The sequence below is a fragment of the Ochotona princeps genome, chromosome 28 (assembly GCF_030435755.1).
Source record: "Ochotona princeps isolate mOchPri1 chromosome 28, mOchPri1.hap1, whole genome shotgun sequence".
NCBI lineage: Eukaryota > Metazoa > Chordata > Mammalia > Lagomorpha > Ochotonidae > Ochotona > Ochotona princeps.
Window position 1 is genome coordinate 20,740,120 of NC_080859.1, and position 24,080 is coordinate 20,764,199.

At 42.0% G+C, this 24,080-nt stretch overlaps 1 pseudogene; it reads left to right on the forward strand.

Moving 5' to 3' along the window:
- The first annotated feature begins 5,943 nt into the window (after positions 1-5,943).
- Positions 5,944-6,885, forward strand: LOC101530197 (actin-related protein 2/3 complex subunit 2-like; annotated as a pseudogene).
- Positions 6,886-24,080: the final 17,195 nt, after the last annotated feature.

A 24,080-nucleotide genomic window follows, 5' to 3' on the forward strand; every position in this document is an offset into this window, starting at 1 on the left:
TCTTCCCTTCTTCTCTTCCCATTTCCTTGTGCACTTCACAAAACTTCTCTGACTGCAACCAATTCCTGGCTTTTTATTTCTATACCAAGCTAAGGAAAGGACCCGCTGAGCCTTGCCAGTAACATTTTCCCCGGAGCCCAATGTGGGACTTGAAAAAGACTTCCTGTCCCAACTAGAGGTCATTACATTCAATGAAATAAATCAATCCTGAAAGGACAAATATCATGTTCTCTCTGATAAACGGCAACTTTCATGTAAAATACAAGATCACTGGCCCTTTCAGTACTGTTTTTGCTACAACTCATGGGTTTTGACATTTTTGTTTTTGGTTGCATTTCTTCAAAATAGTTTTTTTTTTTTTTCAAATTGATTTCATCACTGACTCAGGTCATATGATATCATCATTTTTTTCAAGAAGGTTCTTGATTTTCATGGCTTTAGTGACACAGTGGTCATTCAGTACCATATTATTTAACTTCATGTTGTTGTAAACTTTCTGTTTTTCTTCCTATTGTTCATTTTGTTTTATGGCTTTTCGTTTAAGGGAATGTATAGTAACTGTGTATTAGAGACTATCATAACCAGATGTGAAGAGACAATGCAGTATGTATTTCTACTTCCAAATCAAAGATGAACTCCCAATCAAACTGTTAAATAAACCTTGACAATAGGATGCTGTACACTCTGCAATTGTACATACCTACAATGTCAGGGTACACTTAAATAGCAGAATGATGGACTTATGAATGTTTATGAAGGACTATACTATTGTAATAATATAGGGGAAATCAATGGGAGGCGGGGACAAGGGATTTGGGGAAGGGCAAAGGGAAATCCCAGAGGCTATGGAACTGTATTATAAAATAGTAAAATATAAGAAAAAAAGAAACAGAAAAAAGAAAAGACTTCCTTTTCTCAGAGCAGGGTCACGTGGCTCAACTCAACCAAGTTCCCAAGGTCAGTATGTGTTCTCTCAAGTGGTACTGCACCTGTGGAAGTGACCCTTGGCACCCCTTGGCTCTATGTGAACGTGAAGGCCTGCAGACCAATGGTCAAGCTATGGTTGAACCTCTAGAGGGATTGTATTTTTGTGGGTAGGAGAGATAGGAAGAGCGGCTGTTTAGGACATCAGAATCTCTGACTACCTGTTTGTTTTTTCCTATCACCTCTATTTATCTTTTGGGAGCCGGGCCGTGGGTGCACGTGTTTGGAAGAAACCTGGTTGAAGAACTTACAGTCTCTGGCAGAGGCCACTCTTCTGTTGACTTGAAACTCCCCAGGTAAATTCTGAATGCCAACCACCCGACAGGGTATCCAAGCACCTCTCTCATGTTTGAGAGGGGTTTCTCTTGGTTTAGGAGGAGTGAGCCTCTTGGGCATCTCCATAAGTATTCTGTGTGGGTTTGAACTCATGAAGTGATTCATGCACACGTTTGGATGACCCCCTGTACGCCCCCCAGAGGAGTTGAGAAAAGACCAATCCCTTACTTTGTCTCCAGTCTCGATTCTATCACCCATATGGCTTCCTGCTTCAGAGACCTAAGCAGCCATAGAATGGGAGGGGCGCATTTGGAGCTGTGCTGCAGGAGCCTGGCTCTAGGAAGCCCCAATAGACACAGCAAGTCTTTGAGGAATTATAGAGACCTGCAGCCGCAGACTCTGTGGCTACGTTGCATTGTGATTCTTGAAAGTCCGAACACCCAAATGGCTGCTCTCCTCTGAAACCAGAAGAGCCACAGAAAATGGAGGGCCACATTTGGATTCAAGCAGTAGAGGCTCAGCCCTCAGCAGCTCCAACTATAGCCACAGGGAATCTTTGAGGAACTTAGATCTTTGGCTCTGTCTCAGTCCCCATAGTGATTCTTATCTACCTGCTGTTGGAGGGAAGAAATTCCCAAATCAATTCAGAAGCTTTACTTTAGATACCCAGTGCTACCACTTCCTCATTCATTTTTGGGAACAACTTGCCCTTTCTTGGAATGGCACACCCTCCTCAAGCCTGATAAAGGGCATGTTCCCATGATTCCATTTCATGGATGCCATGTTAATTGTGAACTAGACTATCAAACCATCAGTGTGCCCTTTCCACTCACGTGGATCAGGCCGAGAGATCAACATCCAAGCAGTGACAGACATCCCCCCGAGCTCAGGGGACTCATTCAGCTACCTTAAAATTTTCTGGGAAGTAGAGGTCACATCAAAGAAAAGGTTACCAGGGATTCCACAATGGTCACATAGGACAGCGCTCAGGGACAGATGGGATGAGGCGGGGGTAATCGTGCTAGTCCCCACGCTCTTGGATCCTGTTCTTGCAGACAGCAGGGCCACTCCTTCAATGACCACAGATAGCAGTCAGACTGGACTTGCTCCCAGTCCTGACATAAAGTTTTAGGCTCAGGGTAGACAGGGAGGAGCCCCCTGGACTCCTCTTGTTTGTATCCTTAAAAATTGGGACCAATTTGACCCCTGGATCTTGAGGAAAAATGCTTTAGCCCTTTAGTCCTGGCCTAAATAATCCCTCACTGTTGGTGTAAACTGGCTGCCATGGGAGCCTTAAATACAATACTACCTTACAATTGGATTAGCATTGTATATATGGGGAAAAGTGGGTAGGAGTTACTTATGTTCATATGTTTTTTCCATCTCTGTAACCACCCTGTTATACAAAGAATACAGGATACAAAAAGCTTTAGCTCAGGCAACTGGGGAGCTGGTATCATCTGATTCAGGGGTTAAGAGTAATTTACAGCTACATAAAGACTCTCCCTTCTTTGAAGCAGACACCTGAATGGCTCCCCTTTGCTCCCCCTGCTTCACGGAGGCTTTGTTCCTGCCTTCCTCCCTGGGAGCAGCCCTGCTCTCCTTATCCCAATGTCTCAGGGAAAAAAAGGTTTCCAAGTCTTGTTCTGGCATTTGAGGAGAAGCATTGCTTTCTCTCCAAGCGATGTGTGTAGGAGAATTTGGTGTGCAGCTTGGTTATAAGCCTTTTTCTCTCAGAGAACTAAAGGAAATCAAAAAGGATTTGGGAAGTTATACCAACAATCTTGATCAATATGTGCAGACTGTTGAACACATTTGGCCTGTATAGGACCTGGCTTGGAAAAATGTGATGTTCCTTTTAGACAACACCCTGCCTTGTTCAGAAGGAGAGAGTGTGATAGAAAAGGGATTGAAAGGCTGGGAACAGTTGTCATGCAGCCCAGGGGACAATCCCCAGAGACAAGATGAGTATTGCCATTGAAGCACAGGTAGTCCCTACACAAAAAATACCAATTGACCCAGGGGATGAAAGATGCAAATGAGAATGAAATCACTTCACTTATTGTGTTTTGGCAGGATTAAGAAGGGCAAAATTATGGGTAACTCACTACTGTTGACCAGAGAGAGACTAAGATAACAGAGGCCTTTCTAGAATGCCTCAAGCGGGTGATTGTAAAATTCACTAACTTGGAGTCTGATAGGTGGAGGGTGGAATGATCCTCAAGAACAAGTTTCTCATGCCGTCTGCCCCAGATATCAGGAGGAAGCTCCAAAAGCTTAAGGCAGACCCTGATAAGTCCTCTTTGGACCAGTTGATCCAGGCAGCTAATGCTCTTTACTATAATAATTAGATAAGGAAAGGCAGAAAAACAGGTGCCATAATGACATACTGACTACTCTTATGCACCAAACTCAGGGAAAAATCCCAAGGTTCTGCTTCAACTGTGAGAGACCAGACCATTTTTGGAGGGAGTACTCTCGAATTAAAGGCCAAGAGTCTCCTCCAAGACCATGCCCCACCTGCAAGGGAGATCATTGGAAATCATGATGCCTTTGGTTTTGATGGGAGCTGGGGTTCTCTGACCAGACCCTGTGACAGGTCTTGGGGTCTCCTACCCAGGTTCTCACAACCTGGGATTGTACTCACTGCCTTGGGTCTCCCTTGATGTTAGGAGCTGAGAAGACTAATTTCTTGCCAGACACAGGTGCCCAATTTTCTGCCTTAGCTTTTTCTCCTGGGCCAACATCCTCTCCAAAGGTAAGTGTACAAGGAAAATCAGGCCAACCTCGTGAGCAGCATTTCACCCCACCATTGGCTTTCCCTTACCAGGTTGAATACTGCTTTTTAGAGCCTTCTCCAAGCAAGCCAGTGGGATGGCTGCTTTCTTTGCATTCATGTGACCTTGTTGGTCGCAGCCTATTATTTGTCACCTTGGCTACTATGGTTGCTACTCATGCTCAGATGAGGGGTGTGCAACATTTAAATCTTAATAAAGCGACATGCCATTGTATGTTGAAAGCAGTTCTCTCCCTCCCTGAAAAAAAATAATGCAACACTACAGTATTATGCTCTTGGATTGACATTGCTGTAATGTGACAAGCTCATCTGTATTCATACAGAGCTTCAAAACAACTACCCTCGCCTGCAGTCTTCTAATTAAATAGCTGGAAAAACCATCCACCATTATCTCATTTCAACTTTCGATACTGTAATTGCCTATTTCCTCCTCTTCTTCTTTTGAATGTATAAATAAAGCCTTCAGATTTTAATTTTCCTGTGACTATTATTTTTACCCATAAGTAGTATTACCCTTGACATTTCTTTCATCAGTTCATTTAAAATAACTTTATTACGTTATCTTTCTGACGCAATGTTAAAAGGCAAATTGCTGTAATTCCCCATTATTAGGGAATTATTATTAATAAACATTGTGATTCATTGCAACAAGACATTAAAGCATATAATTTTCTCCCATGTGTTTAGCTTCATTAACAAATGCAGAGCATCGTTTTTATTTGGTGGTTGTGTCTGGCAGCACCCTTTTCTCCAGGCAAGATGCTGCTTTGGAAATGTGGACTCTGGAATGGTAGAAACCACTTATTAGCTATTGAACCTTAGGCAATAAATTGGACATCAAGAGTATAAATTTTAAATCTGGAAAGCGATCCTACATTCATTTCGGATTTGTAGGGCTGAAAGAATGCTAAACATTCAAAGAAATTGAAAAAAAAGAGGAATTTTCTCTAATAACATCGTGTCAGTTGGCTAATTGATTCATTCATCTGAACATCTGGAGTGCAAGGAAGCTTGACATAAAGGTAAGCAATGTGTTCCCTCCACCCCACCCCCATCATAGAGTAGCAAACAAAAGCTAGCAAGCTGCCTGTTCCTGAGGAACAGGGCACAGCTGAGGTAGATGGTCCCTGTGAGGCTGCAGGGAGAGCTAAAAACACAACAGGACAGAGGAAATATAGGGCTGCTGCCATCCTATATAACATCTTTGTGCAAACTGGAAAGGCCATTCCCTCCTCAAGGTATCTTATTACTGGGCAGTATTTTCATTACCATGTGAATCTTTGGTGATTGAGATGTGAGTACTACCTCCTGGAATGCTGTAGTACACTTCCTGAAAGACAAGCGACACTTTCAATAGACTGACAGTGAAGGTAGCCAAAGTATTACTTTGGGTTAGGGAAGTTGAGATTTGTACAGGGATTTGAATAAAATAAGGGAAGAAAACTCTCAGATATTTAGGGTATAAGCATCCAAGGGAAACGAAACAGAAAGAAGCATGATATGGTAGCCTACTGGTTCAAGTCCTTGCCTTTCATGAACTGGGATCCCATATGGGTGCTGGTTCATGTCCCAACTGCTCCACTTCCCATCCAGCTCCCTGCTTGTGACCTGGGAAAGCAGTTGAGGATGACCTAAAGCCTTGGGACCCCACACCCATGTGGAAGACCCGGAAGAAGCTCCTGTCTCTTGGGTTTGGATCAGTTCAGCTCCAGTCACTGGGGCAGCTTGAAGAGCGAATCACCAGACAAAAGATCTTTCTCTCTGTTTCTCCTTCTCTATGTAAATATTTCTTTACAATGAAAATAAAAAATCTTGGTTGGTGAGGTGGCAGTGGTGGCAGTGGCAGCTCGGCAGGCATGTTGAGGCTTCTGGGCCCAGCTGCCACCATGATCCTGCTGGAGGTGAACAACTATATCATTGAGGAGACACTCACTCACAAGCTTGAGATCAAGGCCACCGGAAACAAATCGGAACCTGCAGAAGTAACATTTGCAGATTTCAATGGAGTTTTGTATTGTATTTCAAATCCTAATGGAGACAAAACAAAGGTGATGGTCAGTATTTGAAATTCTTCAAAGAACTCCAAGCACATGGTGCTGATGTGGTCTTAAAAACGGCGAACAGGAGTTTCTTGGTGAATTCAGAATCAAGATACAATGTCTCTTTGCTTTACAACCTTGAAAATCTGCCTGCATCCAAGGGTTCCATTATATATCATGTTAGCCTGTTGAAGCATAACTGTTTTGCCTCCGTCTTTGAGAAATATTTCCAATTCCAAGAAGGCAAAGAAGGAGAAAATAGGGCAGTTGTCCAATATAGGGACGATGAGACAACGTATGTTGAGTCTAAGAAGGACAGAGTCACAGTAGTCTTTAACAAGGTGTTTAAGGATGTTAATGATGTGGTCATTGGAAAGGTGTTGATGCAGGAGTTCAAAGAGGGATGCAGAGCCAGTTACACAGCCACTCCTCTCCCCAGGTCCTCTTCAGCCACAGGGAGCCACCTCTGGAGCTGAATGATGCAGATGTGGATGTTACTGGGAGCGACATCAATATCACCTTTGTGTTGTTCCCTCACCATGCTCATGCCAGTGCCCAAGGCAACACCGTAAACGTCATCCACACGTTCCGGGATTACCTGCACTGCACATCAAGCGTTCTAAGGGCAAAAAATCTGACTTCTTCTGGGTGCTGAACTGTGCACACCCAGATGCTGAGAACAAAGAAATGAAAGCAGTCATGGGGAAGACGTTTTCATCCCACTACTGCTTGGGAACAGGTGGAGGAAGTGGCTGGCGAGTGAAGGCTGTTACACTTGCTACTGGATAATCGTAGTTTTTAATGTTTCAACTCTTCAGGTTCTTAAGGGAGTCTCCGTTTTGTTCCACTTTGTACATGTTGGAAAATAATCTGCTTAAACGAGCTATGCTTGCAAGGACTTCAGAGTTCCCAAGAATTGTTTAAAAAATTATACTCGATCAACTGAATTCCTTTTATCTTTCCTCCCTCACTGTCCTGCCCTTTCCTTCAACCCTCTTTTCCAAGCTGTTCTGCTTTGCAATATGTCACTGGTAATGAGTTGCAGAATAATGCAATCTTAACTTGTTTTCTCCTAAGTGTTTGAGATCAAAACTCCTGTGTCTAAAGAAATAAGGTTGTGGTCATGATAAAGAAAATCTTTCTAGCTTTAAAAAAATCTTGAGAAGAAGAAGGAGAAGAAGAAGAAGAGGAGGAGGAGGAGGAGGAGGAGGAAAAAAACAGGAAGCATAGGCGTGTGAGTGATATGTTCAACTGAAGGATCCAATTGGTTGGATGCAAGGGAGTGCTGGGGAGAATGACACGTGGTCAGAATAGCAGTGAAAGAAGAGAGGGGAGGGGAGACCCAGTAAACCATGCAGGGATGAGGACTTTGTGTCTGGGAGGAGGCAGGCAATCTGCGTGAGAGCAAGAATGACCCAGTCTGCTTTGCACTAGAGGCAATGAATAGGACATTTCTTTCTGTTTTTCCTCTTTAAGATTTACTTATTTTTATTTGAAAGGCAGATTCACAGAGTGAATGAGAGATAGATCTTTTACCTGCTGTTTTGTAATGGGGTGTGAGAGAGCTCACACTAGGCGAGTCTAGGTTGTATTTAGGGGTGTTACCATGGGGCTGGATTAGAAGTGGAGGAGCTGGGACATGAACCAGCACTCCTTTGGGATGTCAATGCCACAGCATGGACCCCAAGGAGATTTCTGACATAGTTCATGTACAAGACAGGTAGTCTTGACTTGAAACAGATCTGCAGAACTACAGGTGATAGTAGTAGTGGACTGTACATATTTCACAGGTAAAAATCAAACAATTAAATGGGAGTGTAGCTGAGCAAGACAAGTTTAGAAAGATTTCCATGATTTAGAACTGAGTGCCATGAGTAGGAACCAAGGCTATTGCTGAATGAATAAGACTTCAGGGAACAGGTGGAGTAGAAGATTGAGTGTCTGGTTTTCAAGGTCTGGAAGTTCTTGTTGGCATCCAATAGAGACCATGAGCAGTCAGTTCGACATAGAGGCCTGGAGCTTGGGAAAGAAAGCATCAGAAGTAGATGGAGAGGGATTCTATGGGCCTTGACTTAAGGTTGCTTCTGTTGTTAGACTGTTAGAGACTTGAGTCCTGGAAACTTTTCACTCTTGGATCCAGAGAGGCCTGTAGGCAGTCTTTCTTTCCAAACCCATGGGAATCTGCTAGAGAGAGGTGCTATGGGGCCCAGTTTGTCAGAGCACTAACTGACAATCGGTCCTGTCTGAACTGCCCGTTGTGCAGGAGCCCATCTCATGTCCAGTGAACAATGATTGGTGTTATACGGGAGGCTGCAAGCTGTATGGGGAGCAGCCCTCAGGAATGGACTGGGAACCTGTGTGTAAATACTGGCTGTAGAGCTGGTGGGAGGAAGGAAGGGAAATGAGAAATTGCTTTGCTGAGTGTCTATTTTTTTTAAACCTAAAAATGTATATAAAGGGGACAAGTTTCATATATACAGTTTTAAATAATACCACTTACCACCCTACCTTCCCTGCCTCCCTGCTGCTACTCTCCCTCCTCTTTCCTTTCTTATTTTTCTTTCAATTTTGCAATGAAATACTTCCAATTCATTTTATAATCAGAAGTTTAATCCCCACTAAATAAAGAACCCAATAAATAGTAGGTTGGAAAAAAAATTCTTCAAAAATTGAAAATGTATTGCCAGTTTATAAAAGAATACATGTTCATTGCGTTGTTTTGGGTAATACAGAAACACAAAGTTAAAAGGTCAACTGTTATTTCATCACAAAGAGACAACCAGTGTGTAACACTTTGTAGTATCTCTTACATTTATACAGTCACACATCTGTAGCTTACTGATAATCTGAACTTATTTTATTTTCCATTTTGGGAATTTAAATAGTTTCCAATGTTTACAATTACAAATAGTGTTACAATCAGCCTTTTGTATATAAACCCTCCCAAATATATAATTATTTCATTAGAGAAGATTCCTGGAGGCAAAATTACTGGTTCAGAATCTATGTACTTGAATGTTTTATGCGTGTATTTCAAAGCTTCTTTCCTGAACTATAACCCAGTTTGTCTTCTAAACCAGGAGTCCCTGACAGCAGACGTCTTTCATGGTCTTACTAGCTTTTAATCTCATTATTGTCTTAATTTGCATGCCTCTGATTATTAGTTGTTGGCAATTAGTAAGGCTAATTATGTTCTAGTGTGTTTATTAACCAGTTGCATTTTCCTGAGAATGGTCTAATTGCTAATATCTATCTTGTAATAGATGTTACCTGTTTCTCTTGTTGCTTTATAGTTGGGTGGGTGGTGAATGACCTAGAGGGTAAGACACCGCTTGGAGTGCCTGCACCTTGCATCAGAGTTCCTGGTTTTTACTTCCGATTCCAGCTTCCTTTACTGTGTATTCTGGGAAGCAGAAGGTGATAAGGAGATAACTTGATCCCTGTCATCCATATGGGAGACCCAGACTGAGTTCTGGGCTGCTGGCTTTAAGAAAACATGAGTGAACTTGTGGGTGGGAGATTCTCCATCTGTTTTGCTTTCTGTCTATTTCTCTGCCTTTCAAATACAATGAATAAATAATTTAAATAATTCTGGTATTTTTCTATATTGCTTAAAAGCATATTGCTTCCATGTCTTCAATATTGTGGGTTGTGCTGCGATAAGTGTAGGGTTGTAGCTCACTTTCTTGTGTGCTTATCTTACTTGTTTGGATATGCTTTAGGAGTGGGATAGCTGGGTCATACAGTAGATCAATTTTCAGTTGTCTTAGCACTTTCCATACTTACTTCCATAGTAGCTACACTAGTCTACATTCCCAGCAATAGTAGGGTAGGGTGTCTTTTTCCCCCACATCCATGCCAGCAGGTGTTATTATTAAATTTCTAAATGTAGATCAATCTCACTGGAGTTGGGTGGAACCTCAAAGTGGTTTTTATTTGTATTTCCCTAATAGCTAGGCAGCTGAGCCTTTTTCATATATCTTTTAGGTATTTGAATTTGTTCTTTTAAAAAATGCTTGCTTATTTCCTTCATCCATTTCTTAATAGGGTTGTTCATTTTGCTATTGTTGAGTTTCTAAAGTTATCTATAAATTGACAGGGAATGATTTGGTCTTGTCATTTTAGCATTGGGTATCTTATTACTTGGTTTAGGTTTTTTGTTTGTTTTGCTCTTTTGCTGTTTTATTGGGACATTCTGTACTTTTGCCTTTGGGTTTGGTAGTTATTATTCTTTTTCTCTGTACCAATTTTTTTTAAAAAAGATTCACTTGTTTTTATTGGAAAAGCAGATATACAGAAAGAAGGAGATTGATTCCCCAAATGGCTGCAATGGCTGGAGCTATGCCAACCAGAAGCCAGGAGCCTCTTCCGGGTCTCCCACCCATATGCAGGGTCCAAAGGCTTCCCCAGAATTCCACAATCGCTTCTACACAGGGACTGTCCTTGACTGCCCAGACCACAAACAGGGAGCTGGATGGGAAGTGGAGCAGCTGCGATTAGATTGTGTTGGTAACATAATGCATTGTGCCTGTGCTGCTTGTTTTGCCCTTGCCACTGCAACTCAGATGATCAGATTTTGTTCTCCTTGGGGCCTATTTTTAAGCTGTATTGTCCACAGATTTACAAGTTGACCTTATGGATCTTGTTCAGTGCCCAATTCTCTGTGTCGCTGGCACCATTCCCTTCAGTGAATGCCTGTCCAGAGCTCCCATGCCTTGCCTCGCCTCTGCCAAGGCCTCTGTAGCTAGGGCTTCTGGGTCACGTCTCTCAGTCCTCTGTGATCTCATGCCATGTCTACGCTGTTTTCTGCCCAGCCTCCCCCAACCCGGGGGCTCAAAGTTCCAAGAGTACCCAGGATTAGGGAGAACCAGCTATGACTTTAAAGTGGATCACAGGGTATCAGTGGTGCCAATTTTTTCCTTTCCTGTTCTTGCTAGAACCTTCTAGCAGTTAGGTCTGTGTGCCACCCAAGCCTATTTTTGGGTGGAACCTGTGGGACACCAAGTCGATATTGTTTTCCCAGTGGGACCCGTGAAATGCTTTGAGCCAAAAGCGAGTTCTCCCCTGGTGTAGTGCGTGTGCAGCTTATTGCTGTTTACCCCACCCCAGGGGCTTTGCCATAAAACTCAAAATGGTACCAGGTGTGGCACTGGGGTTCTGGACTGTGAAATCCATCTTGTTCTCATACCCATCTGAATTGGCTCTGCCGCTCTGCTTCTGCTTGTGATTAGATTAAAAAAATACCAGTGGGACCCTCAATTCTAGGGCTTGATTTACCTCCTGCCTTCTTGGTGATCTGTCCTTCCCACCTGACTGCCAGTGGAGCTCTGATCTCTGTGGACAGTATCCATTCACTGCAGTGCCACCCCACTGTCTCTGCTGCTTCCCCATGTCCACGGTCTCCAGGTGTCCCACTGCTGGTGGCCTGTAGACTCCTCTTTCGAAGACCGTGTCTGCTGTGTGTTTCTCCTCTGCTAATCCTTCTCCATCCATTTTACTGCGTGCTCATCCTATTCTGTCATTTTGCTCTCTCTGCCTAGCAAGTCTTATCAAATCTTTGTTGAATAAAAGGAAGCCAAAATTGGAGGAGGAAGGATCGTGAAAATATATGAATCTTTGACTCCGAGACATCTGTATGCTGAGCCTGTGGGAACGATATGTCCTAAAAATAGGAAGCATCCAGTAACATGAATTGACACAGACTTCATGGTAGGTTCACTTGGTCAGACAGAATATTTGAGTCCCCTTGTGAATATCAATCAGCCTTCTCCCCAGGGCCTTTCTCTTCCCCAGGTTAAAATGGCACATTTAGCTTTGCTGAGAGTAGCATACAGGTAAATCAACCATAAGGTAGAGAACATTGTATATAATTGCAATCAGTCGGGCTTGCATCTCAATGGCTTTATTATCTACAAATCTGGAACTGACTAATCTAGCTTCACAGCTTGTAAGTGAAGGCTGATTGCAGAGTGGAATAAACTGTATAGAATCAATAGCGTTTCCTCGAGTTGGTTTTGTCTTCTTGAAAGAAGGAATTCCTCAAGGAGTATTAAACATTATTTTTACTTTAGTATCTATCATGATCATAAAATTGCTAAATGCATCATAAATGCTCAATGAATACCAGATAATTATTATTTCCCTTTTATTTTGCAAATTGTTATTCATGGCAATGTTCTGGAAAGTAAGAAGTAGAAAAATGTAAGAAAAGGAAAACTTTTCTGGTGTATTTGTTTTCAGCTTACTGGGTTTTTAAATATTGACATTAAGAATAAATCTTGGGCCCAGCGGCGTGGCCTAGCGGCTAAAGTCCTCGCCTTGAACGCCCTGGGATCCCATATGGGCGCCGGTTCTAATCCCGGCAGCTCCACTTCCCATCCAGCTCCCTGCTTGTGGCCTGGGAAAGCAGTCAAGGACGGCCCAATGCATTGGGACCCTGCACCCGTGTGGGAGACCTGGAAGAGGTTCCTGGTTCCCGGCTTCGGATTGGCGCAGCACCGACCCGTTGCGGCTCACTTGGGGAGTGAATCATTGGACGGAAGATCTTCCTCTCTGTCTCTCCTCCTCTGTGTATATCTGACTTTGTAATAAAATAAATAAATCTTTAAAAAAAAAAAAGAATAAATCTTTAGAAAGTTCAAGGAAAAATGCATGTTATGAAGAAATCATGTATGGATTTCAAAAGTTATTTTTGTATAAAAATAATTGTGTCTTTTAATTCTGGTATTTTAGTTTTCACTATTTTAAAGGATTTTTAAAAGCTTTTATTTATTTGTATTGCAAAGTCAGATATACAGAGAGGGAGAGAGGCAGTCAGATAGGTCTTCCATCTTCTGGTTTACTACCCAAGCGGCCGCAATGGCCGGAGCTGAACCAATCCGAAGCCAGGAACCCAGGGCCTTTTCTGGGTCTCCCACGCGGGTGCAGGGTCCCAAGGCATTGGGTCGTCCTCGACTGCTTTCCCAGGTCACAAGCAGAGAGCTGGATGGGAAGAGGGGCCCCCGGGATCAGAACCGGTGCCCATATGGGATTCCAGTGCATTCAAGGTGAGAACTTTAGCTGCTAGGCCACCGCGCCAGGCTCTTTCACTATTTAAAAAATAATTTATTAAAAAGGCAGAGCAACAGAGTGGCAGAGAGAGAAAAGAATGAGACACACACACACACACAATCTTCCATCTTTTGGTTCTTTCTCCAAATGCTTGTAGCAGCCTGGTCTAGCACACACAGAAGTCAGGGCTTGGGAATTCCAGTTAGGTCTCTGATGTGAGCAGCAGGGCTTCAAGCACCTGAGCAGTTATGTGTCACCTTCCAAGGTACACATGAGTAGGATGTTGGAGCTAAAGTAGAGGCTAGATTTGACTCCAGGCGTTCCAGTATTCCAGAGACACAGGTCTCCCAAGCAGCGATTTAATTTGTGTACAAAGAAAGAAAATTTTAAATATTATTTATCTATGTCTTTGTTTGAAAGACAGAGAGAGAGAAGAAACAGCTTACCCCATGTGATTTGCTCCTACAATGCCCGTAACTAGGAATGAGTCCTCACACACACACAATATAATTTTAAATTCTTGCTGAAGCTCGCAGGTTCTTTGCTATGTTGTGTCATACTCACATAATTCTTTTCTCACTGAAATCTATAAACCTATCTGTAGATAATGAAAGCCTCCTGTGATCTTTTTCTCTGTAGGTGAGAGGTAGACAGGAGAATACAACTGTGTAGAAAAAAACACTAAGCATCCTGGGGTGCAGAAAGCAGTTTGGCAGAGTAACGTGAGAATATCGAGGAAAGCTCGTGGCGTGACTTGTCATCAGAAAGAGAGTTATTTGTGTCAGAGGTTGAATGGCGCAAGAGAGTTGCTTAAAAACCAGCTTCTTTCTGAGAAATTAGCAATGAACTTTATTGACTGTTTACATGAAAAAATAAGACAGTAACATATGCTAGAGCGTGAAACCCCCAACGGAGACCTGTGAAAAGCTATTCCTTATTTACATTTTGGAATGTCTTCTACTTTTCTTAGTAACTGTTATCATTACTAGTTTGTCTTTTCTATTTTTAGTCCCAGGTATAATTTTATGATCCCCCCCAATCTTTAAAGCTATTATAAAATACACGTAACAAAGAATACAGTATCTTAAGCGATGCTTAAGGACGACAGCCGTGTTTTGCACGTTACCCAGGAGCTGAAAGGAGTGATGGGAGTCACAACAGAGGGGTGCTCTCCCCAGTGCTGCTCTGTGTGCTAACTCTGCTTTGTTCTTGCAAAGCATGTTCTATACCAGTTGGCTGGGATTCCAGCTTGTCCCATTTGAATGGTTATTTTAAGGCCAAGTTCAAAACCAAGAAAGGAAAAGGAGAGCCAGCCAATGAAAAGCCAAGACAGAATTTTATCTTATTTCAGCAAAATACTTCAGGAAGGGTATATTTGAGGTTCCCTCTTCTCACTCCTATTATTTCTTATCCCCTCTCCTCCTCTTTCCTCGTTACCCTCAGGTTGAGAGCACGCTACTAAGTCAATGCTACCTTTCTTTGTGAAATATCAATTGACCTTTGATCAAATCGATCACAAATGCCTGGCTGCTTGATTAGGGGTACACTTGTTGGTAAGATATGGGGAGAGCTACTCCGAAGGATGTTCTGTTTATTGCATTTAAGGTACTATACCTAGTACATAAAATAGTGCTCTTTACATCACTTTTAATATTGCAATTTGTGTTTCATAATACCCTTCCTTAAAAAACATGATTACTCCTAATTTTCATTTTGAAAATTGCTCTTCGCTTGATTAGAGATTTTGGCTGTGCATACTAAAAATCTAGTGAGGTTTTCATTAGTTTAATACTGTCTATTCAATGCTGGTTTAAATATTAATATATGGAAATATAGCTACATCAGCTGTAGCTTTTGATGTCAGAAGCATAATCAAGGTAATTGGCTTAGTTTGTTTTTTTTCCTTTGTTTGTATTTCATATTATCTAATGTCATTAGTGAGTTGACTACTGAGTGGGTAATCTGCATTTCAGAACTGCTTTTTGAGTAGTTATTACCATTGATTTTGATGATTTTAATTCCCATTCGCCACAGGCAGGCTCTCAAGCTGTGCCTTAGTATTCCAAGAACTGCTCTCTTCCATCCAGGGAGGAAGTCTTTGTGTCTCTGAAAACCCATCAGCAATTCTTTTCAATGCTGTTTGCACTTGCTCTGAGGCACTGCCTGATTTTCATAGCATGTGGGTGAGGTGTAGCTTGGGCTGTGGGGCTTTATTCCCTGGTGCACTAAGGAATCTAGCTGCCTGGGCTGCGCTGCTGCCTGACACGGAGCTAGGTAGTGAACCCACTTCTCGTCTGGCGCCAGGGTTATCCAGCCACAGCCCTCAGCACCGCGCCCGTGCTCTTCCTAAGTTGTGCAGGTCTGCCCTCTGCCTTTGCAAGCGATGGCTCAACAGTTTCAGTGATTGCAATCTGACTTCCTTCTGGGTTTTGGGTGTATTCCAATGCTAACTGTAAAAAGAACCCCACATTAAAGTCTAAGTTTGGCTACGGTCAGCCACAGCTTCTGCGAGCTCTCTGGCTGGGAGGCATCTGCTTGATGGTGCTGGTGGTGGTTATTAAGTCATTTGTAGTTGTACAGAATCTTGACTGTTATGGCTTCAAGAGGACTTAACAGCACTAGTGTTCCACCTTTGCCTTTTTATAGATGAGAAAACAAGGACCCGAGGAGCCGGTGACTGGCTGAGGCCACATAGCTACTGAGTGGCTGAGCTAAGGGTAAGGGAGGGCTCTTTCCACAATGGCGTCTCATGAGTGGATGATGTAGTGTAACAACACACTGTACACACCTGCTAACCATCACGTTAGTGTGGGTGATTGACAGCTATATATGTGTACATGTAGTCCAATGTGTCTTTAGGCCTGAGGCTTTTATAAGGGAAATGAGAACACAAAACGGATGAAATTAAAAACACATGTGTATGTGTCTCTATACAAGCACAGGCAAAGGGGTTTGGCAGGGTGATTCTGCCTGGATGGGATCTAAGTCTGCGGATTGAAGAGCTGTATTAGTCAGGGTTCTCTAGAGAGAGAGAACTGATGGGGTCTGCCCAGGTCTAGAGAAGAGATACGATGTGAGGGATTGGCACATGAAACTGGGGAGGCTGAGCTATGGAGTCTGTAAGCCAGAGGCCCAGGGAGGCTAGTGCACCCACAGGGGCGGGAGAGGCAGAAGAGCCAACATCTGAGGGCAGCAGAGAGTGGACCTCTCCCATGTTGCAGATGGAGCAAATTTGCTATTCTGTCTTTTTCTTGTATTGACGCCCTCGACAGATGGAGTGGTGCCCACCGCCCTCACCCTCCCACGGCCCAGGCTACTGATTCAGATGCTAATCTCTGTTGGAAGCATTCTCATGGTTACACCCAGCATAATGTTTACCAGTTATCTTGGCACCTCTCATCCCTGTGAACATAAAATTCACCAATCGATAACACCTTCTCATAACCTTCCTGATGCAGGTGTGCAGAAATTTGGTCTGGTTCTGCCAAGGCCATCACAGGTAAGGCTCAATATTCAGTAACTCTCTTTTCAGGCTACTTTTTAAGTTGATGATTTTGTATGGGCTATGAGTGATGTCATAAACATCTAAATGGCCTTTGGCAAGGAAAAGGTTCCCAAAGCCCTGTAAGCTCTCTGCTGCTGCGGTGCTGGGTCCATACAAGTGGGAATTCAGTGCTCCTTGGAAGGCACTGAGATATCACTGTCTGATTGGAATACGTTTCTGGAAGCTTCTTTGGAGAATCTGAGTAGGTCTTCTCACAACTAAAACAAGCCCTACCAAGGTGTAATTCCTAATGAATTCAGTTGTCATAGGGATTCTTAAGCATCAACTACTTTTTAAATGTTTTAACCAGTAAGCTTCCAAGGTGACCATTTTAGGACACGTGAACAGCAGTAACCAAAAGCTGCTGTTCCTCTAACAGTTGGTTTAAGCTAATTTCGTTCCATCAAAGGAGGCAAATAAAATTGATCCAGACACTATTTTACTGCACGTGTCTGGAAACAAGTCTCTTAATCCTAATAACCATTTCCTGCAGTTGCCTCTTTGGGCCAGACTCTCCTTGTTTTAATTTGTTGGTTTCTGATACAGGGATAGATAGAGCTAGTGTCTTCTCTTCACAATTGTGCTTGTGAAACTGGTCCTCTGATACACACTAGTGTATCAGAACGACTTTTCTTTTGGTTTCAGTTAAAAACATCAGGCAGATGGCTATGGGTGTCTGAGTGAAGCTTGGGCCAGCCAGATGTTTCAAGACCAACTGAATTTTAAGTTGAGTTGCCAGAGAACTTTCAAGTAGTAAGGATTGGACACATCACAGACTAATTTTCTTAGAAGAAAAGGAACCAAGGACTGACAAAGTCAGTGATTTTACTGACTAACACAATCAGGATGATTTCGGAAACCCAGTGTAGGATTACCAACAGCTCTTTGTTCCAAGGAAGAATGCTGTGGAGTGACTGGGACCAGGTTCTTATCTCTCATTCAGGAAAAGAATTCAAGGATGAGACAGACTTAGGAAAAGGGTACAGAGGAGTAAGATGCATTTATGTACAAAGTCAAAGGACACACTCAGGAAGTCCAGGTGTGTTCCAGAGAGTGTTACATTCCGATTGGTACCAGTCCATCTCTTCTATACAATGGGAGCATGGGAGTGGTTCTGGGGTGGTGTTTAATTAAATGTTGATAAGGGGCGGAATCTTTAGTAATGCTGCAGTTCTGCCCATTTGCTTACATTATTTTTTTAAACAAAATCAATATGTCATAGCATCAGGTGTGTAATAGGGAGAGGTGTGGCAGTCATGGTAATTCCATTGTGATTACCTTATAGTGAGCTAAAAGTCATTGCAGCGATGCAGCAGGTAGCCAGTTAGTTGTTTTTATCCTATGTCAGGTATAAGCAACAAAACTTGGGAGCTGCAGTGTTTTGCTGTGTGGGAAGCGGATTTGGGCTGGATTTGGGCAGTGTGGGCAGGGTAGTGCTGGTGACCTCGGCTCCTCTTGGCTAGTTACCGCCCTACCTGTATCAAGAACCACCTCCTATGATGACTACATGGAACGAGGTAGAAATAAAGGGGAAGGGAGAAATAATAAAGGATAATCCTTAGCTTTAATCTGAAAATATCAAAATAATACTGTTTATTTCCCTTCATTTCATCAAACAGATAAAAACCGGCATGTGACAACTACTGATCCAAGTAACCTCTTTAAAATATTAAGAATTTATTTTTGTTTTATTTGAAAAACAGAGAGAGATGCACAGAGAGAAACATAGAGAAATCTTCTCAAGTGACTGCTGAAGTTCGGTCTAGGCAGTTTCAGAGGGAGCCAAGAGCCTGAGCCATCACGCCCGCTTCCCGCAGGTGCACACTAGCAGCAAGCTGGATCAGAGCATAGGAGCTGGAGAGCACTCTGGCTTAGGATGGAGGTAGGTACCCAAACTGCTGATTTAACCACTGTGCCAAGTACTTGCCCACTGCCCCCAGTGGCCTTTTAAAGTTCCCTTTAGATGTAGCATTGACTTATATTCAACTTAGAATTCACTATGACCCAAAGGCTCTTTTTTCATATATATATATACATATATTTTTTTTTTTTTTTACAAAACTTACTGCTGTAATTATCTTTCTTTGCTTTCTGCCTGGTCTTGCTTGCGCCTCCTTGTCCTGTAGAGTCCAGTGTCTCCCAGGAAATCCCAAGGCAAGGAGGCTATGTCTTCTGTACCAGGCATCCCTGCCTAAGGCACAGACCTCCCCATCTCCTGAAGTGTTTTTTCTTTACATTAATGAGTCTGTGAGACAGGCCACAGACTCAAACACACAACGCCTTGTTTTGTTGCGGTTGGCCTGTTCTTGGCTTCTTCTTGTACAGAGTCCTCTAACTAGCTAGACACCTACCGGCTAGTGCTAGTTATGGGTTCTGAATATTTTTCTGGTGAGTTACTTTTTTTTTTTTTTGAAACTAGATCCAAAAGCCTTTCTTGAATCAAGATATATGATGTCGTTTGCTTCTTTTCAATCTATAGGGCCTATTACTCTGTCACAAAAATAGATTAATGGGCTGAAAATTTTGCCAGAGCTTGTTTTCTCCTGTGTTTTGCTGGTGTGATTGCCTTTGGGCTAGAATTTGCAGTAACAGTAGATCTGATTGCCTCTCAGCATTTGACTTTTTCATACAATAAAATGCTTCCCAAGCATGCAACAATAAAGGGCAATTAAAATAATTTGATAAGTTATACAAATAAACCCTGTTTTAATATCCCTCAAATCAGCTGTTTTGACTTTTGGATAAAGGTCATGTTAGTGCATTCCTCATTCAAATGATTCCTGGAGACTTTCATTCAGTTGGTCTGAGACAAAACACTTCTCTTTTATGGACTGTGGTTTCATAGTCTAGTGCTCATGAAACATAAAATACAGCAGGCGTGGGATATTACAGTAAAAATTATTTGGAAGGGAGTGTGATAGAGAGAGAGAGAGAGAGAGATCTTCCATTCACTAGTTCACTCCCTGAGTGCTCACAACAAATATGGCTGGGACAAGATAAAATCGGGAGCCAAGAACTCTATTTGACTCCCCTATGAAAGTGGCAAACATCTTAAATTAATTAATTTATTTTATGATACAGTTCCAAAGGCTCTGGGACTTCCCCTCCTCCCTTCCCCCACTGATGTCCCCTATTTTATTGCAATAAATTGCTTGTCACTCCATCATTCTGCCATTTAAGTGTATCCTGACATTGTGGGCATGGACAATGGCAGAAAGTCTAGCGTTCTATTGTCAAGATATATTTAGCAGTTTCACTGAGAGTTCATCTTTGATTTGGAAGTAGAGATGCATAATGCATTGTATCCTCACATCTTGATATGGTGGTCTCAATTGCACAGTTCCTCTAGCTGACTATATGTACATGCATGTTTAATATGTATCTATTGGTCTTGTGTCTTGCATGAAGGTTGCGTTCTATCAGAGAGAAAATCTGATATCTGTTCATTTACTAATTTGTATCACAGCAGCTGATTTTCAGGCATGCCTGTGGTCTTAGAAGCCTATATAATTCATATATTTGATGCATTCGTGGCATCAGTGTGTTCTGCCAGCTCTCTCAGAACTGACCTTGGAATCCTCAGGTTTGTGTTCCAACAGCCTCTCCCAGCCAGACTTGAGCAGGGCCCTTTCTGAGTCATGGTTTGCTCCATCTTCAGAATGGCAATGTGTTACTCAAATGGTTACTGTGAACTTTGAGTGGCATAATATGGGGTAAAAATATTTTATAGGTCATAGATTTCCAGTTCATATTATGTATTGCCACTTTATTAACCCCATCAGAAGGAGATGTGTGTAAGAATTAGCAGTAGTTGATCACATACTTTACTTCCGGCTCCATTCGCACAGGATAATTTGTGGTGTGTCTGCTTCATGCTTCATCTTCTGTTTTAGTATGTGGACTTAATAGGTGTAGGGCCCCAGTTTTGTCCCACAATTACATTAGGCTTTGTGTTATGACCAAAGGGGCTCCATGACAGGTTAGGTGCAAGCCTAAAAAGGTTGATGATAATTATTTTGATTTCAATGTGAGGAGTAGTACACCTTTTAAGAATGAGACGTAGAAAGTTAGGATCAAAAGGCTTCTATCTGAGTATTCGTCTTGGTGGGGGAGGAGATATTTCCTGTCTCAGTAACATCTGAATATGAGACCCTGGCAGAATAAGGGCATGTGGTCAGCTGTGCTTTCTCCTTGGCACTGAAGAGTCGGTCTACTGTCTCCCAAGGGAAGAATGAACCATAACGTCTATTAAAGATAGGGAACACTTTAATGGAAATTTGTTTTAATTTCTCAGTCTCTTGTCACTAGTGATGGACCAACCCAGCATTGTTCTATGTTCTTAGAAAGTCTTGCTTTGTTTTTCAAGAATTTGGGATTTAGCTGAATTTTACATGTGTTTTGTCATCTTTTCTTCCTTAATAATTAATATAAGACCCATGTGTATGAATTTGAATGGACATTTAATAGTCATTTTATATTCATTTACATTTAATTCCTCCAAAAGCTGTGTTGAATAAGGGTTGCTGTATTTTGAAAGGAGTCTTTGAAGATATCTCATAAGAATTTCTCTTCATGAGCTGTCACATTGGTTTTATTCATTTTCTCCACACAAAGAAATGTGGATTTAGAGATTACTAATATTGGGTTCTCATTCCAAGCTATGATATTTATGACTGAGTTTTAACACTACAAAGTGAGTTCTGACTGTCGTAATTGTAGCTGGCATTGAGGCAGTTGTTTTGGTAAAACTCCCAAATGGATTTTTGAGCAAGCACATGCTGTTTTAGAAAACATTATTCTCCTTCTGTAGGTCTTGCCTACAGCTGCCAGCGCCATGGAAAAACAATATCTGTGGATTATTATTATTTTTCCAAGTACAGTACATAGACGGATTCCAGGCAGTAGGAGATGAGTAAAACCAGGAATGGTAATTTTCAGCTAATTCTTACCTTCTCATTACCCGGGAACCCATCTGTATCTCTTTTAAGCTTTGTATGGACTACATCATCAGTACTGATGGAAGAGAAAGAGAGTATTTTGTTATGGCTGCATAGTACTAATCTGTTCTTAATGATGTGCTTTGAGATGAAAATAAGAGACAGGGCTGGAATTATGAAGGCTAGAGACAGGGGTGGGGGGAGAGGATTCAGGGATGGGCCAAACTCCATTGTTATCAAAGATCTAAATTCTAAGGCAATACATATAAACCTCGGCACATGGTGAGTGTATAATAAATGATTAAGATTTATTTTATAAGTCTTGAAAGACAGAGTTACAGAGAGAGAAGAAGAAGAAGGAGAGAGAGAAAGATCTTCCATTGAATTAATTGGTAAAAGCTTAAGGATTAAGCTTTTAAAATATTTGATTGATTATGATTATTGAATTTAAGTAAAGTGAATATCTAAAAAAAGGTGCGCTGTTTATTTTCACAGTTTTTCCTGCCTGTCCTTTGTTCACAGAATAAAGTTGTGTTTTCTTGAACTGAGAATTAATTTTGTCTTCTATTGTCAGGTGACACAATTTGGTAACAGAAAATATTGTTTCTTAATGAATATTAGATTTTGGAGGAAGGAAGAGACCTAAACATTGCTAAGTATTTAGTCATAATTTAGGAAGTTGATTGCCTTGGTGCATTGTTCCCGATGAGTTAACCATTTTGTTTTGAAATTGTTATAGATTTACCTGCAGTTGGAAACAAATAACATAGGAAGGTTCTATCTATCGTTTGCCCAGTTTTGAGCCAAAGTCACATCTTCTGAACTCCTACTATGCCATTCGACTCATGGATGCAGTGAAGATGCAAATGCCTTCCTATGGCTACAAGCAGCCCTCTTGCTGTCACTGTCAGCACTGTCTGTACTCCTGCCCTAACTCTCGAGATCAGGCGTTCTCTGTGTAACTGCAGGCAGGATGCCTGGCTGGCTGGCAAGGGAAGTAGAAATGCTTCGTACATGTTCCCCATGTGACCACCACTGAGAGCACAGAAGGGGAGGTGGATTTCTGGCTCCTAGTGTGCGTCCCCACTGTCCAGCAGGGATGTTTAGACAGTCAGCCATCTGTGCAGGAAAGGGAAAGATATCCCTCATGACCACTGAGTGGAAGTGGATGTCCAGGCTCCCAGTGGGGTCTCCATACCTGGAGGAGAGAATGGAACTTTCTATTTGCAGGAATCAAAGTCCTGGCTCCTGACCAAATGCCTCATGATAACTTTCAGAGGGCAAAAGTGTAGGCTTCCTCCTTAGCCTCTGATGGCCCAAGTGGGATGAAGGTCACATCTCACCTGTGATGTTTGTTTGCAGTAGGGCAATTACTGTCTTAGTAAGAAGAATAGGGGAAAATATGTGAATCTCATCTTCCTACATTTGTCTTTTAAAAAGAAGAGATAAAATTAAGGTCAGAGAAAAAAGTATTTTATGTTTGCTTTTATTGAGAAATACAAACATGGTTTTATTTTCAACTATTGTTCTTATCTTGAATCAAACATTAATGTAACTGTTACTGCCAGCCTCATTTTTCACCAAGGCTAGCCAGCGGCTTCATGCATCTCATGAAGTCCTTCCAGAGGAAAACCCTGGAAGACAACAGCACGGTCTCATACTTCCTGACAGTACCAATTTATTTTGCTGTCCGTACCTTCATTCTTCATAGACGTTGTCATTTAGCAGCAGTTTTATCACAGGAAAGGGTTTTGCATAGCAAAATGTTTATCATGAATTATGTTTTGAGACCATTAAAATGAGTATTACAATCAAAGTTCTGTTTTGAAGAGTGTGTTTTAACTCTGTTATGAGCCTTTCCTTGAAAAGAGCTGCATTTAAACACCCACACATACACATACACACAGGTGGAAGTTTCAACCTAAAAACTGGCACTTAGCATTCATATTTTATTGAATCAATAAATTGTGGGTTTAACATTTTAGTCAAACTGAATGCCAAGTGTTTCATTTCAGGCCCTTGTGTTTGTATTGACAAGACTTTAAATCTACTGCTTGTGCATCTGGAGCTTGTTAAATGTGAATAGGTTGAATGGAGCCAAATGTCATTGGTACCTTTGGTTGATGGAGAGAGCCAGCGGAGCAAGCTGTCGCTTTGCCTCTTTGGGGCAAGTACAAGTTTAATGAGGTCAGCTTCTGATCCGCTACGTAAGAAGTGCTTTGGCTGGGGTTGGGACGGTAAGGGATAGTTGACTGACAGCTGCATGTTTTCTCATAATTCATCTACAAGGCACGGGGAAACATGCTCAGAGATTTGCATGAGAGGAGAATCTACAATGGGAGCCAAACAGCAGCACTCTGCATCTGTGTTGTCCACTGACAACAGATGGTTTTAGAGCCTCTGGAATGGGACCTAGTGCAATAGAAGAAGTGAATTTTTTACTTGATTTAAAG